This window comes from Gracilinanus agilis, chromosome 1, assembly GCF_016433145.1.
Source record: "Gracilinanus agilis isolate LMUSP501 chromosome 1, AgileGrace, whole genome shotgun sequence".
Lineage (NCBI taxonomy): Eukaryota > Metazoa > Chordata > Mammalia > Didelphimorphia > Didelphidae > Gracilinanus > Gracilinanus agilis.
Window position 1 is genome coordinate 376083614 of NC_058130.1, and position 24197 is coordinate 376107810.

Below are 24197 nucleotides of genomic sequence, written 5' to 3' on the forward strand. Positions count from 1 at the left end.
GATATAGAGATTAGACCTGTGACTTCATTTTTAAAGGACTCTTCCCAAGTCAGGAAACTTTACTAATACAGTTCCACACATTGGAGAGTTACTTAAGGCACTGGATTATAAAGCTATTAGTCTTTAGATGTGAGAATTAAATCCTTTCTGACTCCAAGATCAGTGTTCCATCCACTAGGTCACATTGTCTTTTGTGATTACAAAAGGACAATAACATATGAATTCAATTAGCTCATGAAGCCATTGGATAGTTACTTTGATCACCAAGGCAGGAAACGAAAGTAATAGTGTATGTATTCTGTGAAATATAAAATCCCTTTAGAGCTACCCTCTCCCATATCATACACTTTGGTTCTAGTTAAAAATACTTTTGGGTCAGCTAAGTGGTTCAGTGGGAGAAAGTGCTGGGTTATGGAGTCAGAAAGACTCATCTTCCTGAGTTTAGATCTGGTCTCAGACATCTTCTAGCTATATGACCCTGGACATGTCACTAAACCCTATTTGCCTAATCTGTAAAATGAGCTGGAGAAGGAAATGGCAAACCACTCTAATATCCTTGGCAAGAAAACCCTAAATGGGTTTATGAACAATCTGATACAACTGTAAAATGACAAATCAGATCAAACAGAATATGGCTGATTAGGAACTTTTTTATAAGCAAGAAAAAATTCCCTCTTGGGATCTTGGGAGAGCTTTGAAAATATACTTGTTTCTGACTCCAGTCAGTGCCACTGTTTGCCAAGTCTCTCATGTTTAACTTTTGTGCTATCTGTGACTTTTATTCTCTTTTGCCTCAAGCTTTCCATTTCTTTCATTTCTTTTTTTAAAAAAATTACTCATTTGTTTTTTTACACTAAAATTGCCATATATCTCCCTATCCTTCACTTCCCCACACTAGAGAAGGCATCATTTGACAAAAAGATATATGTATATATGAAACAATGTCTAGATCATTTCTATTTATCAATTAATGAGCATCCCTTCAATTTCCAGTTCTTTGCTACCACAAATAGAGCTGCTATCAATATTTAGAATATATACATTTTTTCCTTTTTCCCTAATGACTTTACAAAACAAACTTAATCAACTGTTACCTTTCTGGAGCTAATATGGTAGTATGTGAGGCCAATTGCTTCTTCCTTCTTGAATCAGCAGGAATAGTCAGGAAGGTAGAAGTCGGAGCTGGCTACAGAGAAGCAAGGAGAGAAATCTCATTAACACAAGCTGACAGTTTTTGAACTACTCTCTGCAGGAGCTATCTGAGGCTATCTTAGAGAAGGACTGACTGTGCCACACTTCCTGCTGAATGCCTTAGCACTTCATAGAGCCAAAAATCTATGACCTTGGGATGTTGTCAGGGTCCCAGAGACAATTGAATTCAATTTTTCAGGGCTGAGAGCAGAACAAAGTGGGCAATTAGGTAGTGCTGCTTGCTCATCAAGTGATTTGATACCAAACATAAAATTAAACCTATTTGACATAAATATGGGAACATTTGTCTAAGTTCTCACTAAAATTTTTTCAATAAAAAAATGGCCCAGCATTAAGATAGTGAAGTATTGGTGTAGAAACTATTCAGTTTTACTTGGGAGGTTCAGCTTCATGACAAATGTATTAAAATAATTCAAGTCATAGTACAATGCAATAAGAAGGGACCCTTGTGAAAATTCACATAGTCTTTCTTCTACTCCAATGTCCTAATGTTTCCCTCATGGACCCTTTATAGGATCACTGGTTTAGAGGGAAGATTTTTTTAAGGGCAGGAATAATTTAGATTTTATTTTTTCTATCCCCAGTGCCTAGTGAAGTGTAGGCTTTTAATAAATGCTTATTAGGTGTTGTATAATTCTTAGAAGAAAATGTATGTTTTGTAATCTATAATGTAAAGTTTAAATTCTTTTGAGAATAATTTCAGGATAAGGATCTTGCCATCTCCCCAGAATCCAGACAGATGAACCTGTTTGGTGAAGACACCATGAAGATGCCTGAAAAGCCTTCACTGTACCATGAAGACCAAAACTGAATTTTGGGGTACAGTTGATTGAACTATGGGGAGTTGGAATTGAGTTGTATATATTGTTTTAATTGTACACTAATATACCAATAGGGGACTGCCCCCAAATTGTTTTTTTGTCAATGCGGCTAGTTTTATCCATTTGTTTATCCATTTCTTTTATCCCCCAAATTCCTAAAATTTTAGAAGTGGTCTATGTTTACGGATCCAGCAAAGAAAAAAGACCAACTTTTTTTTGCCAGATCCCAGGGGGAATTGTGTAATTGGAATTTGGGAGACGCCATTTAAAAGTATATATATATNTCTGTAAAGCCTTCACTGTACCATGAAGACCAAATTTGAACTTAGGGGTGCAGTTGATTGAACTATGGGGAGTTAAACAGCTGAATGCAATTTGTTCTAATTGTACACTGTTATACCAATAGGGGACTGCCCCCAAATTAGTTTTTTTGTCAATGAGGCTAATTTTATCCATTCGTTCATCTATTTCTTTTATCCCCAAATTCCTGAAAATCTAGAAGTTGTCTATTTTTACAGGTCCAGCAAAGAAAAAGGCCTAACCTTTTTTTTGCCGGACCTCAGGGGGAATTGTAAAAGTGAAATTTGGGAAATGCCATCTAAAAGTACATATATATATTTACTATGGACGTGTGGGAGACTTTGAAACTACATTTCCCATGATTCCTCATGGTAGACAGGAAGTGGGATGATGTAAGAGAAGGAATATAAACTCCTGTAGTGACTTTGAACTCTCTCTTTAGCTACTGGGTGCAGGATGAGAGGGGAGGTAATTATGGCTGAAGCGGCAGTTCTGAATTCTTACAAGCTCGTGGTCTAATGACTTTATCTATCAGCATGGCTTTAATTCAAATACTATTCTCCCTTTTGATCTCGGTCCTCATAATTTTTAATTGTAACATGAGTAGAGGTATGTGGCACCCAAATCTGATTCTGAATGAGGGCAGGGCTCACGCAAGTCTCCCCTGAGGTCAGTCAACTTCACAGTGGGTGGTCTGGCTCTGAGATGGAGGCAGCCAGACCAAGCTATGGTTCCCCTCTCCCTCGTTGTCTCTCAGGCACTCTGGAATGCTATCTGACTAATGAATGTCTTTTATTAATATCAATATAGGGATTGGGGAAAAGGGTGAAGGGCAGAGGGATTTTGGGATGCCCTCTTCTCTATTTCTATGGGTTCTGTNTATATATATATATATATATATATATATATATATATATATTTTTTTTTCCTATGGACACATGGGAACTATCAAACTACCTTTCCTGTGGTCCAACGGGTTTCCAGTTCCGGTTCTTTGGGCATGGGAATGCCTGCATCACCATGCAGAGGAGAGTTTAAATGGGAGGAGAATCAAAAGTAAGCCCTCTTTAGCTACCTGAGCACGCCGGAGGTAACAATAATGGCTGGGGCGGCAGTTTTGAATTCTTACAAGCGTGTGGTCTAATGATTTTTATCTCTATCAGCATGGCTTTAATTAAAATACTAATTTCTATATTTATATCAGTCTTTATCATTTTTAATGGTAACAGTGCTAAAAAAGACCTTGCAGATTATCTACTCCAGCTGGATCATTTCTGTCTGGGGTTGGTTTTGAAAGCAAAAAGCAAGTATTCTTTCCCTTATACCAATGCCTTATTTGTAAAGTGAATGCATTGGACTTTATGGCATCTTAGGTCCCTTCTAGCTCTTTTTCTATGATTTTATGAGCCCCCATCCATCATTTCTCCCAGCCATGACTGGAAACCGTGACTGGTCCTCAGTCTCCAAATCCACTGTGCCATACCACCTGTGGTTCCTTGTCCAGACTACTCTGCACTTCTTCTCCCATAATCAGAAAGGTGATCAGACACCTGATTTTTTGCAATCATTGGAATAGTTTCCATGAAGCTAAAAATAGAAACATCTAAGTAGGTTAGCAGTGGAGGAAATCGGCAACAAACATATTCCTCCCAATAAACCAGAACTTCATGAAAGAGATCACTATTTTGCCTTAAAACTTACAGAGAGGAAAAGAGAATTCATGCTTATTCTAATTGTGGTATTTCCCAAGTATGTGTGAAAACAGTTTGGGTTTGCTTGGTAGAGAGCTGTTACTTTATGAAATCACATTATTCCTCCCCCTCCTTTACAGGTCTTTGGGGTGGGAGGGATCATTTCCTGATCTTTTGTGGGATAAAGAGAAGAAAAGGAAACTGTTATGATTTGGTGTTATGCTGTTGTTACAGCCTTCATCAACTTATGGTCCAAGTTCTGTATCCCAGCATATATCCTCCCCACTCATATTTACACCTCCCACCATTGTTAACACTCAGAAGCCTCTCAGGAAGGATTTGACTCTCACTGCAGTAGATAATGCAGTGCTTGTTCTCTTGCCTTTCAAAGAGTGATATATTGTCATTTGCAGAAATCTTTCCATCACCAACTCTGCCTCCCCACCCCCACCCAATTACTATGATTGCTATCTCCTGTCCTCAATACCAGTTATATAGCAAGGTTTTGATGCTTTGATTGATTTATGCATTGAAATGATATATTGCCAGTATGCTGTCTTTTATCTCCACTTTCCTATCCATCTCTACACATGATATTTCTGAGGCACAGCTCTGTCTATAATACTCACCCACTTAATAAACTGCCATAGCTGTTCCTTACTCCTAAAATTGACCCCTTTGAATTCTCTGTTTACTATCTAAAGCCCTTCATAATTTGGTTCCACCTTATCTTTATGGGTTTATGACATATTATTCTCCCTCATGTATTCTAAAGACCAATTGGAATGATTTTCTTGTTGCTCTTCACATATAACAGTCTATCTCCCATCTTTGGCCTTTGTATAGGATTGCCCTCATGCCTGGAATGTTTCCTGTCTCTTAATCTCAGCTTCTAAATCTCAATTTTTCTCTACTTCATTTCAAGCCTCACCTCCCTCATAAGTACCTTTACTGAATTCTCTCCAACTATTACTAGTATATCCTCCCTCTCTCTCTGAAAATATCTTGTATTTTTTTGTGTAGCCAGAATTCCAAAGATGACAGGGGATTCTCTCTTCATTGGTGGAGATCAATGCTCTATGCCTTCATGAAATGAAGGGTAGAGTTGGTTAGAGCAGGAGAGAAGAATTCTTTGATTTCTGGACTTTTTTCAAATTGTACATTTTCTTAAGAACTTCTTGAGTCTTTACAGTTTATTTAGGTTCTGTGTCACTTCTGGTGCTTCTGACTTCCAATTCTGAGAAATCAGGTAGAGGATCCCACTTAAGACTGAAGAAGAGAAAATAAGACTCTAGGAAGAAGCTGAAATGAGAGGAGCTGGCAGTCTCAATCATGTTCCCATCCCCACCTTGTCACACTAGAGATTTAGGGTAAATTCCCCATTGCATGAGATGTGGAACTCATTCTTAGTTGAGCAGAATAACCTTGCTCCCAATGGGAGAGGTCTTTCACTTTGTATTATGTGACATATATGCTTATGAATATGATTGAATAGCTTTCTTGTATTACTTTGTTATTCCCTAATCCTATTTCATAGTATCTGTTCATTTGCCAAGTCTAATAATCCCTTCTTCACACTTCTCCCATAGTGCTCTGTCCCTAAAATGTTGTTTCCAGCCTGGTCTACCCATATCCCAATCTATCTCAAGGGCATCCAATTAAATTCTCCCCTTGTAACCTGAAAATAGTTTGCTTACATAAATTATCTGAAATTCATAAATCAGTCCCCAAGTAATTTTCGTTTAGTGTATTGAAGAATGAATTCACCAATAGATAAGGTGCCATTTTTCTGCCACCTCTCAGATCCAGATGTTGTTCAGGGATTCTCAATTCAGTTCCTCAGCAAAATATGTTGCATTCTGGATGCAACTGTCCAAACTAATGTCTAAGTTCCTTAGTTAAATAATCAATGGAGGATGTATCCAGAAATCTACCAAAGAAAATAACACTGAATCCAAAGTATACTATATTTGCCTAGAAAACATCCTTTTCTTATCAATGAAAATCTAACACACATTCTATTGATAACTAGTTTTAACACTAAGTCCTAGAAAAGCCATCTCTAATTAGAACCATATTAATTTTATTTTTACCCCATTATAATTTGACAGATTCACATTGGATCAAATTATACCTGTAACATAATTCCATTCAATTACCCAAAAAACAAAGAAATACTATCAAATTCATTTAACATTTTTATTACAATTCCTTTAGAGTACTTAAATTTATCACCCCGTCCTGGTAAAACATTCATAGGTAAATCACCTGTATTTATATAATCTAAAATATTACTCCCTTAATTTATCAAATTCAGGTGTCTCGCAAATTTCCTAATTCCAATACCTTATCCTATTTTTTTACTCCATTCTAAAAGATGGCATACTATATCCAAGCAGAATTAACTGCTCATATATGCAGTTCAAAGACATTAAAATAGTTGAATTGTGTACACCTAAAATTTAATCTATGTCAATCTTCAAGCACCTAATATCAAAAGTATCTCATTAGGAAGGCCCCATAAAGCCCAATTTACCTCAAATTCTTTTCCCCAAATTGAGGAAATACCAATTATTTGCCATTCTCCATGTAGACCATTGAAGAGGGTTAATGTAACCCAACTTATCATTGCAAGCTCATTTATAGTAAGGATGCTCTCACCAAGTATATGAACTCATCTCTTCATTCTTTCTTCTGCTGATGGCCCTACCCTTATTATAAATATCTAATTCTCTTGCTAAGATACTATTATTCTTAATAGTAAGGTTCATTGCAAATAGTCAGGGAAGACTTTTGTAGTATATTGCCTTGCTTGATATATTTCCTATTAGAAACACACCATTTTATCCAGAGCCTGAGATATTCTTATTCCCAACCCAAAGCTAAGATTCCCTACTCTCCCCCCTTTTTTCAGGGTCATCATCCCAATACTATGTCAATACTAAATCCCTTGGAAGCTTACGAAGTCTTTATTCTACCCCAACAATGACTTTAGATTCACATCTCAGTTTTGAATCAAAGGAGTGTTTTCTTGCTTGTTTGTCAGACTTAACTCCAAAGTACTTTAGTTTTTGGAAATCAAACTCACGATTGAAGAATGGAGATTTTCCACTTCCAAAACTTTTAAAGCAATGCCAGGGGAAAATCTTTGAAGGAATATTCATTAAGGAACAGTGGTATTGGAGAAAGTGTGTGGCTTCCCAAGATGGCTTGTAAGTTAGAGCTTAGCCCTCATTTGAATATCTAAGTTCTGTTTGTTTGTTTGTATGTTTGTTCAGGCTCATTTCCTTATGGGGTGTCCCCATTCTCTGTGACAATAGGAGATAAGATCTCATTTAGAGAGAGAACCTGAGGGAATTTAGAGATACTATTATTCTGGTCATAGAAAGATTGCATCATAATAGGAAAATTTAGGGAATAACAGGCTTTCCTAGGATTCTGTAGCTTTCCTATGACCATACTGTTGTCTCAGGGATTGCTGAGCAGCTGGTATTTTCTCGATTACAATTAGGTTTAAAGCCAAACATATTTTTAGAATCAGCAAACTGTATTGGAAACTGAGTTTCATTATAAAAATCCTAGGGTAATAAAGAGTCCAATAGCATCATTTTTTTCCTGGATCCCCTCAGGCCCAAATTCTGCTGTGTGCTGAAAATTGAATCAGTCTTTCATCCATTCAGACCTAAATACACACAGGAAAGGGGTAATGATCAGAGATCTACAGATTATCATTCCCAAATGTGGGTGAGCTGGGGGAGATCAATACAGCAATGGCTATATCAATTCCTCTCACAAACTTGATGATAGAAAATGAACTTTTTACCCAATTTTGCCCAGAGAAACCCATTCTAAACATTTCTATTAAAAGGCTCAAATACCCAAGCACGAAGTCAAACCTGACATTTCCAGAGCTATTAATTCAATTTCATTCCATAAACACTTATAAAGTGGCTACAATGCTGCTACACTAAATACAAAGACAAAAGAGGTCTAGCTATTCTAGTCCTTGAGGAGTTTACAGTCTAGTAAATATATTTTAGAGACAATTTTGATAGGACTGCATATTCATAACCAGCAACATTTATTTAATTTCAAGATGTGGAATATAGATCACTTTTTTTTACCCTAACCTTCTGTCTTAGAATCAATGAGAAATTTCAATTCCAAGGCAGAAGAACAATAAGGGGTAGGCAATGAAGGTCAAATGACTTGCCCAATGTCACAGAACTAGGAAGTGTCTAAGATCAAATTTGAACCCAGGTCCTCTAGTCTCTGGTCCAGGCACTCTATATACACTGAGCCATGAAAACACCCCTATAGGTCTTTTTAAAATTATAATGCATGAAACCCAGTGACCTAAAGTGTATAAAGAAGGTACTCTCATATAAGAGCACACCTTTCTCCTTTCATTGCAAAGGTATGACACAATGGGAGTGGAACACTGTATAAAATATGAAATTTGGTTGATGTGTTAGCTATTTTTGAGAAACTATTTTTCTTTCTCTCTTTTCTTCTTTGTTGTAAAGGATGATTTTCTAGGGGGGAGATAGATTGGGAAATGTAGACAATGTAAAAACAAAAGATATTGATAGATTTTAAAAAGAATTACATAATGTAGTCAATGAATCTTGTAGCTTCTGCAGTGTTATTAGGATCTCATAAGGTTAAACTAGTCTTTGTCAAAGCACTCTGGACTCTGTTTATGAAATTCTATGATGCCAAGAGTATCTCAAAGGAGAAAAAGGGGAAGACTAATATATTTTGCTTGCATTCTTTCTATTTTCCAGATGCTCAGTTACAGGTGTGGATGAGCTAAGCAATATCTCTGTATTTCCTGAGGAGTTGTAAAGGAATGTCATGCTGAGATCTGATAGCAATCATTCCAAAGTTGCTTTAGTTGATTACAAGAAGAATCATCTATTTATGCCTGTGAGAATGGGGTTGAGGAACAAGAAATGTGCTAAGACAAGGGAGAAGACCATGTTAGAAACCACCCAACTGTTATGAGTAAGATTAGATTAGCTAGTTATTAGGTGTTGATTATATATTGATTAGGAAGTATCTAGCAGGAAGGAGCTGGAGCTGGGAATTCCAGGTTGGAATGAAGGAGGAGGAAGTCTATGTGTGTTCTGTGTGTGGACTCCATGAGTGGTAGGCAAAAACTGTTGCCAGCCTGGGAGACCTCAGAGCAAAGGACACCTTGCATCCTGTTTTCCCCTGGGATCCTGTGTGGTGTGGCATTTAAGGAAAGAACAAGAGAAGAGGACAGTGCTTCAAGCAAAACCCTTACTGCTTGGTTCCTGAGACAACTTTAGCTCCTGGCATCCAGACATCATCAGTGGATTGCAGTGAGAAATCCCAAAGCCACAAAAGCCCCAGCTGTACTCAAGCCTGGCAGGTTCCAGGTTTGAGGCAGAAACCCAGAGACTCCAGTATAGCTCCTTGGGCCCTGTTAGTTAGATAGCTTAGATTAGTGTAGTGAATAAGTCCTTCCCTGTCCCTTTGGGTTTTGTTATTAGGTGTTAAGATTTTAGAGTAGTCATTCCTATCCCTCCTTTTAGTTGTTTCTAATTAAAACCTAATTTCACCTTGTTACCTTGTCAGTTAATTCAAGGCCTCTGGCCAGAGTGACAGTTGGCTGTTATTTTTCCAGTTGGGAGTGGTGTAGCTGTACAAGTCTTCAATGTTCAGTTATAGTCTCTCTTACATCCCAGAGAGTGTTCCCACAAACCCCATAGTTGATTTTAATATCCCTGGTGACCCCATTACTTATATTTTCCTACACTTCTGAATTGGGCTAGAAATCTGAATACTTTGATCCTTTAGCATTTTGGATGTGTAAAGTGATGCTATGTAGAGACAAAGGGGATGGCAATTGGTATTTACCAATCATTTCTTTAGTACCAACTAAATGAAGGTGAAATGGTGCGTTGGACCTTGATGGAAGTATTTAGAATCTGAACAGTCAATCAACAAGGATTGAGTGCAAACTATGTGTCAGGTATGAGAGTAGAAAAAAAAGACAAAAACAGATCCTGCCCTCAAGCAGCTTACATTCTAAAAATGGTGGAGACAATATACAAAAAATTGTGCATACAAGATTTATACAGTGCAGTGTGAATGGAAGATGAGCTCAGAGGAAGGTACTGAAGGTACTGGTTGGGGGGAGGTTGAGAATGGATACCATGAAAGGCTTGGAGGAAGTAGGATTTGAGCTGAATCTTGAAGGAATCTCTGGAAGGCTGAGGTGAGAAAGCAGACCATTTCAGACATGGAGGTTAGCCAGTAAGAAATCAGAATTGAGAATTGGAATGCCATATTTGAGGAACAGCAAGAAGGCCAGTGTTGATAGATTATAAAGCATGTAGATTGTATCAAAGTGTAAGAAGAATGGAAAGTAGGAGAGGTCCAGGTTTTCAAGATCTATAAAAGCAAAAAAAAAAAAAAAAGATCTATAAAAGCATAGTTGGGCATAGTTACAAATTGCTCTAGAAAATAGTTGGTTAAGTTCACAACTCCACCAAAAATGCATTAGTGCCCCAATTTTATCATATTTCTCCAACATTTATCACTTTCCTTTACTGTCATATTAGCCAATCTAATAGCTGTGAGGTGTTACCTTAGAGTTGTTTTAATTTGCATTTCTCTAATCAAGAGGGATTTGGAACATTTTTCATATGATTATTATTAACAGCTTTGACTTCATCTGAAAACAGCTTGTTAGTATCCTTTGACCATTTGTCATTTGGGAAATGACTTTTATTCTTATGAATTTGACTTAGTTCTCTATATGTTTGAGAAATGAGACCTTTATCAGAGAAATTTTTTGCACATTTTTTTTACAGTTTGTCATTTCCATTCTGATCTTGGTTACATTGGTTTGTTTATACAAAACCTTTTTTATCTAATGTAATTCAAATTATTCATTTTATATCTCATAATGTTTTCAATCTTTTGTTTGGTTATAAATTCTTCCTTACTCCATAGATCTGACAGGTAAACTATTCAAACTCCCCTAATTTACTTATGTAATAGCCCTTTATGCCTAAATAATATACTCATTTTGGCCTTATCTTGGCATGGAGTGTAAGATTTTGATCTCTATCAAGTTTCTATTATACTGGTTACCAGTTTTCCCAATAGTTGTTTTTTTTTTAATTTAGTTATCAAATAATCAGTTCTTATTGCAAAATTTGGGATCTTCGGGTTCATCAAATACTAGATTGGAAAGGTCATTTACCCCTGAATATTGTGTATCTAATCTATTCTACTGATCCACCATTCTATTTCTTAGCCAGTACCAGATTGTTTTGATGAGTCCTACTTTATAATAAAGTTCAATATCTGCTTCTGCTAGGCTATCTTCCTTTTGTTATTCCAGAGGAATTTTGTTATTATTTTTTCTAGTTCTATAAAAATATTTTGGTAGTTTGTATGGCATTGAATAAGTGAATTAATCTGGGTATAACTGTCATTTTTATCATATCATCTCAGCCTACCCATAAACAACTAATACTTTTCCAATTGTTTAGATCTGACTTTATTTGTGTGAAAAAGTGTTTGTAAATGTGTTCATATAATTCCCGTGTTTGTCTTGGCAAGTAGATTCACAGATATTTTTTTATTATCTAGGGTTATTTTAAATGAAATTTCTCTTTCTATCTCTTGCAGTTGGATTTTGTTGGTTATATATAGAAATGTTCATGATTTATATGGGCTTATTTTGTATCCTGCAACTTTGCTGAAGATAAGAATTTTTTCAACTACTTTTTTAGTTGATTCCCTTGGATTCTCTAAGCATACAGTGAAGAGTAAAATTTTTTGGTAGGAGTTTGAACAAAGGTCAGGAGAGCGGTTTGATAAAACACAAAACAATTAGTTTATTTTGAGGAAAGATAGGAGATGGAAAGGAGGAAAGTGAGAGTAATCTTATACCTAAAATCCCAATCCTAACTAAAATTTCTAAAAAACCCTAAATCTATCTGTCTTCGAGGGCAGTTTCTTCTGCCAAGGCCAAGCTGGGCCTACTCTGCCTATACTGACTATCTAAGAATTTAATCACTCTCTAACTACCTACCTAAGCTAACCAATAAGCATTAATCACCTACAACCTCCATACAGGTTGTTAAGGCCTGAAATCCATTTTCTCTAACCCTAATTGTCAGTCTCAACTGCTAGTCTCAGAGACACAGAGACAGACTCCTGCCTCTAGGGAGCCCAGAGACAAAAGCCCCCTTCCAATTGACTCCTTTATTTAATTCCTCCTTCATCTCCTAGTTAATGGAACCTTCAACTCCCTTTCAGAGAGGCTGTCAGTTAACAGACTCTTACTGAGAAATGTTTCTACTCCTCTGCCTCTTAAAGGGACAAGGGGAGAGATTAAGAAAACTTCTTTAGCAATACCATCATATCATTTTCAGAGTGACAGTTTAGTTTCCTCATTGCCTACTTTAATTCTTTCAAACTCTTTTTCTTCTCTAATTGCTAAAGCCAGCATTTCTAGTATAATATTAAAAAATAGTGGTGACAACAGGCATCCTTGCTTCACCACTGATCTTACTGGGAAAGCTTCTAACTTATCCACATTGCAGATGATACTTGCTGATGATTTTAGATAGATACTACTTATCATTTTTAAAAAGGTCCATTTGTTCCTATGCTTTTTAGTGTTTTTAATAGGAATGGATATTGTATTTGGTCAAAGGCTTTTTCTGCATCTATTGAGATAATTACATATTTTCTGTTAGTTTTGTTATTGATATGGTTAATCATGCTGATAATAATAAACCCTGCATTCCTGGTATAACTCCCACCTGCTCATAGTGAATGATCCTTGTGATATATTGCTATAATCTCTTTGCTGGCAATTTATTTAAAATTTTTGCAGCTATGTTCATTAAGTATATTGGCCTATAATTTTCTTTCTCTGTTTTTGCTTTTCCTGAAAAAGATATCAGCACCATGTTTCTGCCATAAAAGGAATTTGGTAGGATTCCTTCTTTTCCTATTTTGCCAAATTGTTTATATAGTATTGGGATTAATTGTTCTTTAAATGTTTGATAGAATTCACTTGTGAATCCATCTGACCCTGGGGTTTAGAGAATTCTTGGATGTCTTGTTCAATTTCTTTTTCTGAAATGGGATTATTTAAGAATCCTATTTCCTCTTTTGTTAATCCGGGTAATTTATATTTTTGTAAATATTCATCCATTTCACCTAAATTGTCAGATTTACTATCGTTTAATTTCTTTTTTACTTTACTTTCCTCTTCATTGGTGGTGAATTCATCCTTTTCATTTTTGATACTGAAACTTTCACTTTGTCCCTTCTCACAAATGTTTTGCCTTCAATCATGTTCCCTACCCCCATCATTCCACTTCTCCCTCCCTTTTGTTATCCCCACCCTCTTGTCTTATTTTCCTCCTACTTCTTTATAGAATAAGATTCTATACCAAAATGAGTATGGCTGTTATTCCCTCTCTAAGCTAATTCCCATGGCAGTAGGTTGCATGTATACTACACTGTAATTGTTTTATCAAGCCACTTTAAGTGAGATAATTTACCTTGTTCAATCTTTCCCTTCCCTGTTCTCTCCTTGAAATCCTCTTTTTCATCCCTTGGTTTGGGGGTGTTTTTTTATGTTAATGATTAAAATTATCCTGAGAGACTGATTTTGGGATAAGAATATAAGTTTAATTATTATATCAAGTTTATTGGATAGGCCAGCATCAGAACCAATAAAGTGATATTGGTCTCCACAATCATCTTTTATAACCAGGGATTACCCAAACTGGGTTAGGTAGCCTGATAAATAGATTTTTAGAGTCATTAGTCAGCCCCTCCCTTGATTATCCCAAGACATTTTTAACTGGTGATAACTAATTAAAGATAATCCATCAACCTATGTAAACCCCCTGTATCCCCACATTATGGGAAATGTACAAAAGAAGAGAACACTTGTCCCCTTTAATTATTAAATAAATTCTGTTAAAAAGGAGGACATTCCTTGGAATTTTAGAGGACAAGGAAAATGCAAAAGTAGCAGACTGGATGGTATCTTTGACCTAGATCCCAGACAGAGGAATACACAGTAATTCTCCCTAATACAGAACCTCATTAATTCATTCCAGAAGACAGATTGAGTACTAGAAAGGTCCAGTACCAAATGAATTTTTCCCAAATGGAATAATGTAAATTGAATTAATCTGTTCCAGACACCCAGAAAACTTAGATTTTATAAGGCATTATATGCAATAAGGGAGTCATAATTTACTAAATATTAATAATACAAAAACATAAAAAGTAGTAACTAAATTAAATAAAATAATTTTAACTTAAATTAACCTGCATTGAGAGGAGTTCATGCCTTAAGTATGGTGGTGAGGAGAAATGTTATTATCTGAAAGAGGAGTCCCCTTCCATATTATGTGAAGGCAACTGCCCTTCTGGAGTCCTCTCTCTTTTCTGTCCTTTATCACCACTGAACTCTGCTAGAGATTTCCCAGGTATAAGCTTCACAAGAAACCTATCCAATGATGTTTGTTTTTCTTTGCATTTTAAAATTCCTCTAAAGTGGGAAATGATCTGGTCATTGAACAAATTTACAATTCTGCTTGTTAAAGCTTGATTAGGGTGATATTTTTCAACAAAGTTTTACACTTTCTCTCATTTTGCACATATTTCCTTGATTAATGAAGTGGGGACATCCTCCTTTGCCTCCTCCTCACTCACACATCTCTAGCTGTTGCTGCTGCCTTTAAAGTTCCTGCAGTTTATTAGTGTCAAACTCTTCTTTATGCTCCTGAGATAACATGTGAATCTTTGTTTTGGCTGGAGTGGACATATGCTTCCTGAGATCTTGATGCCAACAAGTTCTTGCAAGTGCATTGAATATCAAGCATAACAAATACTGCAACAATTTTTTCTCCTCAAAATATATCAAATAACAAATCTGATACGTTCCTAAACCATTGAGTACCAAGGTTTGCCTGTATAGGAATTAAGACAGTCATATGAAAACTAAATTCTCATAGATATCATGTCAAATTAATCAATTTGCTCCCACACCCTCTATATATACTCCTTATAACCATTCTAATAATGATAAGAAATTTTTAAGAATTATAAATATCATCTTTCCAAATAGGAATAGAAAGAATTTGACTTTATCAAATCTCTTAAATTTTCTCTTTCTTATTTACCTTTATGTTTCTTTGAGTCTTATATTTGTACATCAGATTTTCTTTTTTAGATATGGTCTTTTCATCAGGAACACATAGAAATCTATTTTATTAAATTTCTCCCTCAAAGAATATACTTAGTTTTGCTTGATAGGTGATTCTTTGTTGTAAACTTACTTCCTTTGCCTTCAAGAATATCATATTCCCTGCCTTCCAATTCTTTAATGTAGAAATTGCTAAATCCTATGTAATCTTGACTGTGGCATCATTATATTTAAATTGTTTCTTTCTGGCTGCTTTGCAGTATTTTCTCCTTGACCTGGAAACTTTTGGCTATAATATTCCTGGGAGTTATTATTTGGGGACTTATTTTAAGATATAATAGGCATAGAGAGCCAGCTCTCCATATTTTGGGGGGTCCTGAGTGGCGTTTTGTGGCATTAGATTGTTAAGACAGGAAAAAAGAAAATGAGAACAACCAGATTAGTGGTTAGCCCATGTTGATCCAACCTCTATGGGCTTTGGAATTTATTTTATACTGGTTTCAAACAAAGAACACAAAGAAAGAGTCATAGCTGTGAAGGGGTTTCAAATCATACACAACCCATTAAAGTCTAAAAAGTAGAGAGATGGGTACAAGGGCAAGGGCCAAATTCCAACCACCAATTAGTAGGGGTTAATTCTGGGAGAAGAAATATATTTCATAGAGATGTTTACTAATTGTGTTCTGCCTTGATTTACAGGACTGCACCTGATCAGATAAAGTCCGGCTCCAGCTTATCTAAGTAATATTTTTTAGGGTTCAGGCTTCTTAATTATCAAGGAGAGAAATTGTTAACTCAGTAGCTGCTGGTCTGATTAAGGACTCAAAGCTTTTCAATAAGTCAATAATGTTTTTCCAATAAGAAAAGGTATGGATCATAAGAGGTGTCAAAAGAGGGGTCTCAGATTTTTATCTATTCTCTTACTGGCTTCCCACAAATAGGTAGATTCTTTCAATTTCTATTTTACCCTCTTATTTAAGACTATAAGGACAGTTTTTCTTTGATAATTTATTGTAATATGAAGTGTAGACTTTTTTTTGTCAATGTCCTTCAATTAGTTCAATAATTGTTAAATTTTCTCTCCTGGATGTATTTTCCAGGTCATTTGTTTTTCCAATGAGATATTTCACATTCTCTTCTATTTTTAATTTTTTTAAATTTTGTTTGATTGTTTCTTAATGTTTCATGAAGTCATGAGCTTCTACTTTCCTAATTCTAATTTTAAGGCATTATTTTCTTCCATGAGCTTTAGAACTTCTTTTTCTTTTTAACCAATTCTGCTTCTTAAAGTGCTACTTTCTTCTTACATCACTTTCATTTCACATCCCCATTTTTCCTATGATTTTCTTATTTGATTTTTGAAATCTTTTTTGAGCTATTCCAGAGCCTGAGGCAAATTCACATTTTTCTTTGAAGTTTTGCATGTAGCTGCTTTGATCTCACTGTCTCTTTCTAAGTCTGTGACTAGCTCTTTGTTTCCATAATAATTTTCTATGGTCAGTTTTTTAAACGTTTGTTCTTTTTCCCAGCCTTTTTCTTGACTTTTACTTTTATCTCAAAAATGGGCTCTGTTCTCAGAGTAGAGGAGGCATTCTATTAAACCAGCTTCCTTTTTACTACCCTTATCTTTAGTTCTGACTTATTCCACATTATTCCAAGGTGGTATTATGGGCTGGGAGCTCTGAAAGCCACCTCTCACTTCTAACTCAGTCTCTAAAAGGGCCTGCTGATGGTTTGCAGGGCTCAGAACACTGTGAGCTATGTTGTACTGGGGATTGAGGCTTTACTCTGGGCTTTACTCGGCACCAGGTGCACTGTGAACTGCTTTGAACTGGGGTTCTTCTCCATTTGCAGGTTTTTGCAAGGTCTCTGGGCCTCCCTTTGGGCTTATACCAGCTGGTGCACTGCAGACTGCCTTGTGCTGGGGCTTGGGACATCACCTAGGACTTGGGAAGGGGTCTCACTCTGGGTTTATACTATCCAGGCACATTATGAACTGCCTTGTGCTGAGGCTGTAGGTCTCTCCTCAGGCTTGCATAGGCCAGGCATACTGTGCTAGGGCTCAGGGCCTTACTATAGATTTGTGCAAGGGTGTAGAATTTCAAGGGGTAGATATGGGGTACTGTACTATTGGCTTACAGGTGACATCAGGGTCTCCAAGGTGGCTTGCACCCAAATTCAGAACCTGGTGCAGTAGGGGTGGGGGAGAGAAACTTGTTGTTGGCTTGTACCAATTCTCCTTGGTGGGACCTTGCTGCAAGCTGTGTGGCTTATTGCCGCTGCACTCCATTCTCACCCCAGTGAAACAGACCCTCTCTGCCTATCTTCTAAGTTGTTTTCTCTAGGTAAATTGCTTCACTCTATCCCCTTGTCTCTTTTGTCACTCCAGTATTCATTTTGAAGCATTATTATATTAAGGTTGGTTGGAGAAGGTTCTCAGAGAGTTTTGAGCTTTCTGTGCCTCTACTCTGCCGTCTTGTCTCTGCCTCAAGATAATGTCTTTCATGGTGAAATAAGTATGTTTATATAATCCACACCATGGTTCTGAGGGTTAACTATGGCACATTCCCATTTAACCATATAGTTCATGAAATAAATGGAATTTCTTTTTTTTTTCATCATAGAGAATGTTTATTTTTTAAAACTAGTTTCTTTTTTTAAAAAACTCTTGACCAAGATGAAAATGAATAGATGTCATTATTGTTAAAGAAATACAGATGAAAGTAATAGTTTCAGAGAAACCTGGGAAGGCTTATAGCATTTGATGCAGAGTAAAATAAGCAGACCAGGGAGAGCAATTTATTCAATAACAATAAGACTGTGAAAACAAATAACTTTGAAAGTCCCAAGAACTCTGATCAATGAGATGACTACCCATGACTTCAAAAGACTGATGAGGAAGCACACTCTCCACACTCTGATAGAAATGATGGATTATATTCCAAAATGAGGCATATGTTTTTTTGGACACAACCAATGAGATTTATTTTGCTTAGCGCTTTGCATGCTTTCTTCAAGGATTTTTTTCTTTTAATAATTAGAGAGAAAAATCCTTTTTTATCCATCAAAAAATAATTGAGAAAGACAAGATAGATAAAAACCAAAAAATAAAGCACTTTATAAACATCAGTTATTCTTGCTTGTTTGTTTTTGCCTTTTATTTTTAGAAATTTTTTTCCATGGTTACATGGAATTTCTTAAAGGGCTTATAATTTGACCTTTTTGCCCCTCTCATTTTTTCTGGTCAGCTCATTCTTCCTATTTAACCTCAGCCATCAGTACAGCATTTGGGAGAATAAAAACAAGCATTTGAACCAGTCCTATGGATTAGAAGCAAATCAGGATTTCATGAGGTAAAGGTAATGATGGATAGCATTTCAGTGAGAGGAGACAGTTAGTACTAAAGAGTAAGGAAGGAAGACGGAACATTGTGTGTAAACAACATTAAATAGGACATTATTGCTGAACAGATAAATATGTAGAAAAAAGAAATGTTTTAAAAATCTAGAAAGGATGGAAATAGGTCTTGATCAATGACACATGTAAAACTCAGTGGAATTGTGCATCAGTTTTGGGGTGTGTTGGGGGTACAGGAGGGAAAGAACATAAATCTTGTAACCATGGAAAAATGTTCTAAATTATTCAATTAAATAACATCCCCCCCCCAAAAAAAAAGCTAGAAAGGCAAGATGAAGCCAGGTTGTGAAGAATTTTCAATGCCAGGGTTTGTACCTGATCCTAGAAGGGAGCTAATTAACAAATACTTTTAGAAAAAGAAATTCCCCAATCTTGGCTCCAGTGTGGAGGGGGTTGAGAGAAGTTCTAGGCTCCTCAGTAATGGGTCATTGGCAGCAGAGATTCAGAAGGAGATAAATTGTATTGTCTTAAATCTAGAGACATCTTATGTTTAGACCAGAGTTGAGGACAGGCTTCAGGGTCAAGTCATTTTGTTGGATGACAAATAGTCACCTGTAGTTGGGAAGGGAACACTGGGTCAATAACTGCATGTACCTTTTGGGCCATGAGTTGAGTAATCTTGCAAAAAGAGGCAGGAGTGGGACTGCATGCCCTGAGAGGTCTGGGGAATCATAACTGCCCCACTTAGAGCTAAAATGGATCAGGGAGAAAACCTGTGTCTGGAAATACATTTCTGTGCCTTAGATTCTTCTCCTTGGTTATAAAGTTGCTGCAGTGAAGCATGTCCTTGGGATATATTCTCTTTGTTAATGGATGGCTTTGAATTTGAATGTTTATTCTCCTTTCATTTGTATCTTTTCCTTTGCTACTGTCATGTTCAGTTCTTAACTAGTTACCATATGAAAAGAAAATAGCTTGCAGGTCAAACACATGTCTCCATGCAGATCATTCTCTAAAAGCTGCCTGCTGAGATGAAATGGATGAATACCTGGGATGCCAAAACTCCCTTGAACTGGTAACATGAGGGGGAAAATTTTGCATATTTTAATGTGTAGGCAATATACAATCAACTAGGTATGTACAAATGATATGCAGTGTAAGTGGGAAGTAATCCAAGAAAGGGAGGTTTTAGCATTAAGGAGGACTAGGTTCTTACATTGGCTCCCTTTAAAAAATGCTTATAAGAGGGCAGAAGCAACATTCTTAAAATATATTTCTGCTGAAAGCTAATGTTCCATTAATTTGTAGGAGGTGGATGTATGAAATTTCCATTGATACTAATATGTTCTTTTTTAAAAATATATATTTTAGATACAAATCACTCATAAATTAATATAGAAAATGAAATAATGTACAAAATGTACAAACATATGAGTAAATAAGATAATGACAAAGGACTACTTTTGTGAAAAATGTATGAACTGTTTTTGTTTGTTTGTTTTTTAAGCATCTATAGAGTTCAGTGCAAAAATGTGTCCCTGGAACCTCTTAAAAATATAAAGGACAAGTTTTAAAAAAAACCAGTGATGGACAAAAGTGACCTACATTTTGATGCCATCTGAAATGGTGACTATAGATAAGCCATATTTGGAGTTGCTGCTCAGCTGTGAGTAGGGAAGAACCTTTGGCAAGGATTCTAAACCAGCTCAGAATGAAATAGTTTTTAGCTGATAGAATCCTTGTATAAATCTGTCATGCGGTAAAAGGGATTGGAGAGATTGGGGCAGGGAACTGACTTCCATTTTTCATCTGTCCCTTCCTCTTCAACCTCCTGAAGTAGGGGATGATCAGTAGCCCTGTAGAATTCCAGCTGCCAAATTTCCTAAAAGTTCATTTTGGATTTTGCTGGGATAGCGACTTTTGTTTTTCAAATGAATATTTCTTTTCCACCATTAACAAAACATACACTTGCCTGTGTGTGTGTGTGTGTTTACACAATTGCATTCTTTCTTACTACATTTGGCCTATGGAATAAGTGACTAAACAGTGCCACATTAAGAGATTCCACCTTACTGGAAAAAAAGGAAAAAAGAAAGAAACCTGTGATTTCAAATGAATACAAGTAATTCTATTTTGTGCAATGAAATGGACCTTTTCAGGTTGTTTCTTAATCTGCTCTTTCAACCCCTTCCCCAATCAGGTGATACTTTTGGGCCAACATTTTCTCAGGTGATAAGTATTCTCAAAACAGAGCTTTGTTACTCATAGAAATCAGTTTAAAAGCTTGGCTTACACCCATATCACCCACCACACAGAGGATATTCCAATTAAAAAGCTAAGGAGCAGGGGGCAACTGGGTAGCTCAGTGGATTGAGAGCCAGACCTAGAGACGTGACATCCTGGGTTCAAATCTGGCCTCAGACACTTCCCAGCTATGTGACTCTGGGCAAGTCACTTGACTCCCATTTCCTAGGCCTTACCACTCTTCTGCCTTAGAACCAATACACAGTATTGATTCTAAGACGGAAAGTAAGGGTTTAAAAAAAACTTTTTTTAAATAAAAATAAAAACCCAAGGAGCAAATCAATCCAAAATATTCTTGAACATCGCATTAGACACAGTGCTTACATTTCCAATACTTAGAAAGAGAGAGTGGGGTTACAATTTGAAAAGGGCCATTGCAATTCTTAAGGGACATAGAGTGGGAAGGGGAGGGAACAAAATCTGATCTTTTATGGCTTTGTGCTCTAGTAACAAAAATCCCATGTAGAATGTTCCCTTATATAGTTGTTGTAAAGCACTTGTGTTCAAAATATTTTTGAAAAACATGACAGCTTGCAAGCTTTTTCAAAAATGCTTTCCTATGTTGTCATATGAGCTGATAAGTACAACAACCTATATATTATGCCATTTGAGTCCTCAAAGACAAAGAAACAAAAACGACTAGACTTGGACTAAACACCCCCATGTCAGGATCGTATGTCCAAAGAACCTAAAACAAACAAGAATGGAAAAAAGAATTCCCACATCCATAAAACACTTATAAAAACCACGAATGTTCTGAAAGTAGAAGGCAAACTAAGGCAAATGAGTAGAAGAAAAATATGAATTACTTTTCAACAAGGATATCCAATCACAATAGATTAATATATTTAAATTTAAAAAATAATAAATCAGATGTTTTGGGTGATCTTTTCAAGTCCTACATAAATTTTCAGGTCCTACAAAAATCAGTTATATACAGAAAAAAAATTGATCAAAAAAGCAATTTGGCATTGGGTCAAAAAGTAGGAGATATAAACAGTATTTTCATTCTCATACTTCAGATGCTTCCTTTGACTACTGCCAGTGAATTACTTGGCCAATATTCTCCTTTTTATTATTCTTTGCTCATTGACTGACATATTTGTATCATCCATACCCTGGCTGAATTTTAAAGATTTCAAATGTTTCTTAGTTATAGAAAAAAAACAAAGCTTTTGAAAAGAAAAAAAGAGCAAAATAAGAGAAACCACTGAAGTCATTGATAATTTAGGAATAAACTTGAGTGGCTAGTATTTTTCTGGAAAATCAAAACTTCTCTGATAAAGCAAAGATGAGCAATAGTCTCAGAAAGAGTCTGGTGCACATGCATGAACTTTTGAGAGGGAAGTGACCCTGGGCAGGTGCAGTCATGTTTCACACTCTCCAGAGGTGGACTGAAAAAGGGAGTCCATGACAAGAGTCAACATCCAAAGATGGGGTGAAGAAGGGAATATGGAGGACATAGTAGCTACAAAAGACATCGAACAGATAAATCAGATGTTTTGTTCCTTTTTGAAATGTCTCCCCAAGAAGTCAGGATCTCAATGATTAAAAAAAACACATTGCAACTACATTTAAACTAAGCTTAGAACCTGTCAGCTAAATAAGTGATTGAATATTTAAACTCCATTTGAATCTGAGTAAAATTAAATTGTAAAAAAGAGGCAATTTACGTGGCTTATTTACACTTCCACTTTTTCAAGAAGTGACTGTTCTACATTTCTATATACCCTCTTCTTCTCTCCTTTTTTTGTTAAAGCAAACAAAAACATCATAAATGGAGCAGGATGGATGAGGCATTAATGGTTCATTTCCTCTTCCATAAAGGCAGTTGCCTTAGTAATGGGATAAGTTCTTTGCCTCTCAAACCAAAGAAGATGATGTTACTTAGAAGAACAAGCTCCATGGCAGGATGATAGCCATGTTTGATCACAGTTCTGGTCCTGGAGATAGTGGTGAGACAGGACATAGGGATTGTGGGGGGAAATAGAAGGTTTGATGGAGAGAACAGTTGCAAGATAGACCTTCATCACTGGAAAATAGAAAGGAAGCCATGATGAATGAGGATCCCAAACTGGCAGCACAATGAAACTGGACTTGGAAAGTGAAAATGTTTTAGGTATGCATTTTGCAGTATTATTATTCAAACCTTTTGATCCTTTGTGTATTCCTGTTCTCTTCCTGTGCAGATTCACAAAATATCTCATCAGGTTTTCTTGGTGATGTGTAAAGCAAACTTATCTTCTTTCTCAATATTTATTCACCTGAGCCAGCTCTGGGATCAAGTTTACAGTTATTTTTTTACATAAGGCATAATATGTGATGTTTGCAAAGTAGTTCAATATTGAGGCCTCTTTCCTTTGACTTCCTCAGTACAGCATACCTTCCTAGAAACTGCACTTGTTCTCCATGGTGGTGAGGGATAGGTTTATACTTTCCAATGTAATCTTCTGGCTGGTTCACTGAGTAGCTTACATTCTATACTCTGTTCCAGAGGTCATCATCTTCTCCACCCAAGCCCAAGAATGCATTAGGAAAGCCACTAATTTTTTGAAACTGCTGTACTGTTAAAGCCCCTCACACCACCAAAAAACTTATCATAAGAAAGCATATGTCTGTCTATCTATCTATCTGTCTATCTATCTATCTATCTATCTATCTATCTATCTATCTATCTATCTATCTATCTATCTATCTATCTACTTATCTAGCTTGGTCACAAAGTGCCTTGGCATTTGCTTACATCCATAATAGTTACAATCATTTTCTGGGATATGAACCACATCATGAAAAATCAATCCCAATGCAAGTCTTCTCATTGCATCAACAAAGCCAACATCAAAGAGCATGACCTGATAGAAAAGTTAGATATCAGCTTGTTCAATAAGATATAATTCAAACTGTATTCTCTGCCCTATTGGCCCTGTAGCATAGAAATCAGGTGCCAGAAAAGAACAAAGAGGTGCTCATAATGGTTTTGGAATATAGTAAGGATTACCACCTTCCAAGGAGTCACAAAATGACTGAGCTTCCAATGACCTTCAAATTTGACAGCAGGGTCTCTAGAAGAATTCATGGATGTCATCCATTCTAATTTCACTGGTATTTATATCTATTTGGCCCATTATAGAAGAGGATCTTTCAAGGAAGTTATGGTTTGCAAAGTACATAAAATCTTCAGGAAGAAACATTGTGGTATGAATCATTTTCACTGTAATTCCTCCTGGCATAAGCTGTCAGAACCACCTGCTCATACACCTGACTACCTATAGTTCTCATGTTGATTCA

At 36.2% G+C, this 24197-nt stretch overlaps 1 protein-coding gene and 1 pseudogene across 1 annotated transcript in view; one reads left to right on the top strand and one right to left on the bottom strand.

The window, feature by feature from the left end:
* PLCXD3 (phosphatidylinositol specific phospholipase C X domain containing 3) overlaps positions 1-24197 on the top strand; it is a 223273-nt gene that overhangs the window by 49885 nt on the left and 149191 nt on the right. The window lies entirely within an intron of this gene.
* Positions 23159-24188, bottom strand: LOC123231501 (annotated as a pseudogene).